General features: G+C 38.3%; 1 protein-coding gene across 1 annotated transcript in view; it reads right to left on the bottom strand.

Moving 5' to 3' along the window:
* The window catches only part of rai1 (retinoic acid induced 1), a 51,444-nt gene extending 44,170 nt beyond the window's left edge, over positions 1-7,274 (bottom strand). The window contains exon 1 of the mRNA XM_016452565.1: positions 7,118-7,274. The gene's annotated coding sequence lies outside the window, so the exon portion shown is untranslated. The remainder of the gene's footprint in view (positions 1-7,117) is intronic.
* Between the last annotated feature and the right edge of the window lie 438 nt (positions 7,275-7,712).

Here is a 7,712-nt window from a genome sequence, read left to right on the forward strand (position 1 = left end):
GACACCCCCCCACCCACACACACACACACACACACACACACACACCAGCCAATCGCAAACACACAACAAAGATGCATGTACCTCAACACACATGAACGCTGCCCCCAATAGGTGAAGGCTGTTTGATGCAGCAGCTAGTCAGAGCTACGAGATCTTCTCAAATCAAACCGACGCAGTTGTCAGCTTGTGTAGTGCTACGAAAGAACTAGTTTTGGGTTCATTTTCAAAAGCAGAGCCCGTTTTGACTACAGCACCTTGTTGTGTGTTCTTCACTACAGCGATGGGCTTGATGCTAACGTTAGGCTAAGCGCCGTCTCTCCCTCTCGCCCTCTTTCTAACGGTTATATAATTCAAACGGCTGTTTGAAGCTGCAGAACTTTTCAAATGCTTTTTGTGCTGCTGTGATCACGGCGAGAAAAAAAATCATCTGCAGCAGCATGGCTTAAAATCACACCCCCCTCTCCTCTGTCGCCGGCCCTTGAGAGTCGTTAAAAATCCCACGCAATCTGCTCTGCGGCATCCGAAAGCAGCCTCGGAGATCAACCGACGCCACCCAAAATCTCACACCAGCGTCTACCTGTAGGTGCCCTTGATAGTGTCGCACTCTGGTAGGCCAGGATGTGCTGATGCTAGGTGGTAAATCGGTCTGTGCAGCTGGTCTCTCCTGAGGGGATGTGGTATGGATCACATACAGTCAGAATTGGGACGCAAATAAATCACATGCAAATGCTTTCGCTCTGTCTCTGTGGGGGCTTGAACCTGCAGCTCCGCGTCAACCATTAGCTTTCAGCTTTACCAAGTGTTTTTTGCCCTTTTTCTACTTATTAGTGTCCTTGGTAAAGCACGACTATTATTGTTGCTCATACTTAGGGTTAGGGGTTTGTTCTAAACCATTAACCCTAATTATTAAACCTCTGCCCGTAACGCTTTATTGTTTGAGCCACGGACATGAACCTCTAAATCAGACAGCTTATTGAAAAAGATGTGGTATTATTATAACTCCCTTAGACTGGAAGCAGTCATATCTAGATACCAGCGTAGAGGCTTGGTAGTAGTCTGTTTTGAATAAACATCTTAGTAACCACCAAGAACCAGGGTTATTATTTTTTAAAAATTGTATTTGATTTTTGTTTCTACTTTTTAGTTATTATTATTAGTTTTGCTAATAAAATATATTATTTTTTATTTTATTTTTGTTTAATTTTCAGTTTATTTATTATTTTAGGTAAACTATTTTAGGGCTTTATTATTTTCAAGTTATCTGTATCATTTTAAATGTTTAACAGCTTTAAAATTTCTCATCAGAGTCTAGCAGTTTTGCTATTTAGTGGCATTTTCACGTTTAATGTTCATGTCAGGCAAGTTGTAAAGAATGCAAGTTTTAAAATATACCAAGTATCCACTTTTTAATTTTACAATCTTGTTTCACTTCGTTTTAAAGTCACAGCAATTCATTGTATTTTTGTTTCATTTTTGTGCTTTTTTTTTAAATTCAATACCACATTTTCATTTCATGTTTGTTAACAAGTTGAGTTTTTATTTTAAGTTTAACTTTTCGTTTTCACTGCAATATTATTTAGTTCGATTTTTTTTGCTGAGTTTTCTAGTTTTATTATTATTATGACCTTTTTTAGTTCAGGGCTAGTAAAGCTCACTGGTATCATTCAGTGTTTAATAGTAATACATTTCTCATCACAGTTAGGTTTAATGTCGGAAAGTTGTACAATAACATTAACAACATAACAACAACTGAAACTGATTTTAATAAATCATTTTATTTTAAATTCATTAACATGTATTTTGTTTTTGCTTCAGTTTTCCCTGTTAAATGAGTTAAAATTTTTATTAAAAAAATTATAAAACTTAAAAAAAATAATAATAATTTCATTAAAAATAATAACAGTCCCTAGATCACCAGGGAGGCAGGCACCACCCACAATATCAGAAGAAAGGGAAACGAGAACATTCACTGCAATCAAACACGCATTGCCCATATGAGTGCTGCAAGTCATGGTAAACACTGGAAACATAAGAAACTACAAGAACATAAAAGCCTCTTTTTTTATTAAGGAACCGTTTCTCAGCCGTGAGGTGTGGCAGGAAGCAGGAGTGTTTGTGTGCGCATGCGTGTGTGCACTAGCGTTCTGGGCCAGTGGACTGGTAAATACAGCAGCAGTGGAGTGGAAAGGCTGGATCTATTTGGAGAAACGCTAGATGACCTTCCTCTGAGCTGGATGACATCCAAGTGATTTCACTGTGCTACCACCAACACCATACGTCACGCTCCTAATCGCACACAGATGTGTATATTCAGACACACATGGACGTGAGGGGCGTAAACACGCACACAAACATAAACAACAGGCCATGAGTTCATTAAGCACAACCACACACAAACACACACATACACACTTAACAGCCAAGAAACGGAGAGCTAAAGACTAAATTGAAAACCCTTTTTGTATTTAATTTAATTTATATTCTATTAAATTTTACACCATTAGCCACCAATATGTGTTGAGAAAGAACCATTTTTGCTTTGATTACCCTGACAAATCATATCATATGTCACATAAAATCATGGAAGTGGTGCACAGCAGTTTAAAAATAACCGATTTTTAGGTGGATAATGGTTTGGTGCGTCGCAATGTCTTGCTTGCTTGTGAAAAAGTGTGCGTAGTGTTATCTTACTGACATCCCAGAACAGTTTCTCTATTGCTTTATTATTTTAATTGAATCAGTTTCACAAATATGCATACATTAGCGTTTGAAATTTTGGAATAATTATGATTTTTTTAAATGTTTTTGAAAGAAATATCTTACACTCACCAAGGCTGCATTTATTTGATCAAAAATACAGTAAAAATTGTAATATTGTGAAATAATATTTCAATTTAAAATGACTGTTTTCTATTTGAATATGTTTTAAAATGTAATTTATTCCTGTGATGCAAAGCTGAATTTTCAGCATCATTACTGCAGTCTTCAGTGTCACATGATCCTTCAGAAATCATTCTAATATGCTGATTTGCTGCTCAAGAAACATTTCTTATCATTATCAAAGTTAAAAACAGTTATGCTGCTTAATATATGTTTGTGGAAACAGTTTTTTTTCAGGATTCTTTGACAAATAATAAGTTAAAAAGAACAGCATTGATTTGAAATAGAAATCTATACATTAGTTAATACATTTACTAATGCATCTTTGCTGCAGTATTTCTACTACATATATATATACAGTGTATATATATATATATATATATGTGTGTGTGTGTGTGTGTTTTCGTTAGTACATTTTTTTTTTTAAAGTTGAGTGTTCATTATTATATTTAAAAATAAATAGTAATTACATTTAAGTTTGGGCTCTGTTGTTAATTGTAACCCTATAGTTTAGAGCATAAGCTGAGGTAGATTTTTATCCCTAAGAAATTTTGAATTAGAATTGAATTTATTTAAAGAAAGAGCCATTTGTTTAGTAAACCACTGTTTAACAAAAAAAGCAAATGTATGTTTAGTTTTTTCCCCCTGCTGTCCCGAAACCATACCGAACATGACGTCAGAACTGAGGTACGTACCGAACCGTCATGTTTGTGTACCGTTACACCCCTAATATACTGTATATATATGTATAGATAGATAGATATAAGTAGATATTTTTCTATGGCCATAAGCAAGTGGTTTACGCTGCGACACTATCAAAATATTGCTGTTTAAGCGTCCTGACACAGCTATATTGACCAATGCTGTGAGTTTAGGGTGGGACTGTCTGTTTGATTCAGCCAATGGCAGACGGAGGGAGTGTTCTGGAAACCTGTTTGGAAACAATTAGTATTATTGGTCTCCATTTGATGCTACAACTGCGGGAGAAATCGCACACGTCAGCATCAACCAAATCAGTATTTTTGCCTGTAAATATGACATTCGTTGAACATGGGTTGTTTTGCGACCCTCGGTTGCGCATTAATGCGCCTGAGCCCGGTGCATTTGCGAAACGTTTCTGTGGTGTCGATTCATTACGGTGTCACATATCTGACCCCCTGACGGTCGAGTTTGTTGTTTATTTTTTTCTCTCCATCCTTTCATTTCCTGTTCTCCGCTCGTTCGGAGCAAGACTGCTGAGCCTAGTGCTGCAGAGACAGCAGCATCTGGAGATAAATGATTCCTCCATCGCTCCTCTCCTCTCTTCCTCCCTTGCGCACTCTGCCCCGTCCTGACCTTATGGATCTGTTTTGAGCCGTGCCAGATTGTAGCTTTCTATTCTTGAAAGAGCCGATGGTTTCCGATCGGTCTCTCTCTCTCGTTCTGTTTTTCATGGTTGTTCTCTGACTGACCCTCAGGTGTGTGACAGTTTCAGGGGATTGCATCAGCCTACACGTTACATTGGGTATAGTCCTGACAAAAAAATATAGGGCCATGGAGAGCTGGGCGGCATGATGGTAGAAATGTGTCCACCGCTACGGATTTGGCTAGAACATTGTATTTGGGTGGGCAGGACTGCATTAGGTTATTTTCTGTACACATGAGCAAATGTGGAATAATGCAGATATACAGAGAGTGACGTGTCCCAAACAAGTAAAGATGACAAAGAACTTGTTATTAAGGGCAGTAACGTGAAACAGAGTTTAGCTGTTTATGGTTGCCGAGCAACGTCGAAACTAGCCGCATTAATATAGAATTCACCTGATGTGTTTGTATCAGCTATTTTACAGCAGCTTCGATGTGGTTCATCGAATCAGAATTCAGAGTTGCTATAATGCTGGTTTTAGTATTGTGTTTATTTTGTGAAGCTGTTTGTTCTCTTATGCCAGATGTGTTTTTCATTTCATAATCTGATCTTTTGATTTCCATCTTCAAATTCTAAATAAAAAGGTAAAATAATAAAGTGAGATGGAAAAAGATGAATAACATTTACTGGATTAGCTAAAAATAGGCATTATACTGCAAAATCAGTCTTTTTCATAATTTTTGCATTGTTTTTAGAAAAAACAAAACAAACAAACAAACAAACAACCCCCCCCCCTCAAAAAAATTAAACATCCTAAAAAAAAAGTTATATTAATTTTTAGTTAATTATTTGACTATATTTATCTATTTATGAATACAAATACTTTACTAATACTAAAATTAATATTTAGCCTATTTAAAATCTTATTTTAAGCATAAATCTAACAAAAGAGTAAGGTTTATGTTTAAAACAAGAACATACACGTCACTACAGTAAGAAACAATTAGTAAAAAGATATTCTCTAAAGTGTCTGAATATTTTGAATTCGGAATAATTCTCGTTTAAGTAATTGTTTAGATATGAAATATCTAGGGAATATTTTAATGAAAAATAAGATTACTGTTGTATTTTGGCATGTATCCATCAAGTTCCAAATACATAATAATAATAATAATAATAAATGTGAAATAAATAAAATAATTAATAATAAATAAGTATCTTTCACTTGTGAAATATTATTTAATTTACTGGATTATCAAAAAGCAGTCATCATGAATTATGACGAATACTAATTCTATAATATAAAAATTGATCTATTTTATCATTAAATGTATATAATTAAAAATGTCAAGTTATATTACCATGATATAAAATGACTCATAGCATGATATAAGATTGTGGTCATACCACCCGCCCCCTGCAAGCGCGCGCGCGTGTGTGTGTGTGTTTGGCACATGATCTCGTCTGCTGATGTCTTGGGTTGTTTTACATGCAGACTGACACTCTTAACCTTGGGAATACAGTTGCAACGTTTTTTGTGGATTTATCTAATATGTTATTGCAGATGTTGGTATAAATTTTTCCTCCTTCTCTCTAATTCACTCACATATTCATGTCATCCCTCCATTTTTCTCCCCTGCCTTCATATTCCTCTCACCTCTCTCTCCGCTCCGTATCTGTCCATCTCACACATACCAACACACACACACACACACTCCCTTCGCACACACACACACTCACACGTCTCTAAATGGATTCTTGCGAGGGGGGCTGTCCGGAGCATCAATATCAGTCAGCTGTGACACTGCAGTCTCAGTGCAGCGTTTAATAGGTTAGAGCTGTCTTACCCCCAAGTTTCCTTGATCAAGGGCACGGTGCATGCAAAATAACACACACACACCAACAGAACAAATTCCCTTGAAATGCATGTAAACAGACCTATATGCTTTCCAGAACGTCTCAATCACAAAATCACCCTCATAGTATCGCATAACCACAGGTTACCATATAAAACGCAACACACACTGCATATGCATAATGTGTCGTCAACATAAACATAAGAGCATGTTGAGTACGACAAACACACAAGTTTTGCGTTGTTTTTGATTTCGGCTCAACACGCAGCCCTTGTTTAGCACAGTCTAGAATGTCTCAAGCACAAAATCTTCCTTGTATTATCACATACGCACAGGTTTTCATATAAAACACACACTGCATATGCATAATGCGTCTTTAACATAAACACAAGCGCATGCTGAGTCTGGATTTGTGTTTTACGCTCCAAATATGACTGTGGTTTAGCACATTTCACAAACACAGTGTGTGAATCACATCTAGACTGAAGCTTAAAAATGCCTTTCTTATTGTTAAAATACTCAAAACACTCTTGAAAATAAAGGTTATTTTTTTTGGCATGTATGGTTCCATATAGAACCTTTAACATCAGTGGAACCTTTCCATTGCAAAAAGTGGAAAAAGATTCTTTAGATTATTAAAATGTTCTTCACATTAAGAAAAAAAAGGTTCTCAAAATGATGGCACTGCTATAGAGCCCCCCCACGGAACCTGAACTTGTACAACATAATAAAAACAGTTTGGACTCAAACAAAATAGCCCTCTCAGAGAGTATCTGTTGCTACTAAAAGTTGCCAGATTTGAGATCAGCTCTGTAGCTTTTGAAACGGGATTCGCACAGAAGCAAACTGAACTCAGATCAGGCTCGGAGCGCAACGGCAAACACATGGGCATCCTGTTATCCAACACGCCCCCCTGTCCCCATGCATGTGGCTCTGGAGAGGCACAGCAGCGCTCCGTCCCGCATTCCCCATCCATCCATCCATCCACTCGCACTGACATTAAACCCCTTAAATGCGGAGAAACATGCGTCTCTACCTGCGGCGGTGCCTGTGCCTGGATCCCGGGTCCTCTGGATCAGGGCTGCAGCCTCCTGCAACGCGGAAAATGGCAGATATTCCCTGTCAGTGGCAGACTTGTCTCTCTCTTTCTCTCTCTCTGGCGCGTGTAGTCGCTCTATTTCACTTTCCTCCTTCCCTTTGCTGCCATGTTCGGAGCGGGGCGGGGGCTGGGGCTGGGGGTGCAGTTTGGAGGAGAGGAAAGGAGCGTAAAGGAGAGAAAGGGGGCTCAGGGGGATAAGAAAGCAATTAGAGGGCAGTCCTCTCTTACTTCCAGACAGAATGTATAATGGAATTAGCTCAGGGGGGATCGCAGCCCGTCCGCAAGCCAGTGAGAGATGGATGGAGCGAATGTATGTGTGAATGCTGATTTGTGAAGTGGGGAGTCGATTGGAGACCACCTGCTCTAGCTGGGAGAGAGAGAGAGAGAGAGAGAGAGAGAGAGGACAGAGATGGAGTGGAAAGATGTCAGCTTCAAAGGCTGTCTCACAGGTTAGCGATCTCTCATCAGAGCCGCTGCTGAAGCGTGCGTGTGTGTGTGTGTGTGTGTGTGTGTGTGTGAGTGTGTGAGTCAA

Source organism: Sinocyclocheilus anshuiensis, unplaced genomic scaffold (genome assembly GCF_001515605.1).
Source record: "Sinocyclocheilus anshuiensis isolate Anshui unplaced genomic scaffold, SAMN03320099.WGS_v1.1 scaffold1265, whole genome shotgun sequence".
Taxonomy (NCBI): Eukaryota; Metazoa; Chordata; class Actinopteri; order Cypriniformes; family Cyprinidae; genus Sinocyclocheilus; species Sinocyclocheilus anshuiensis.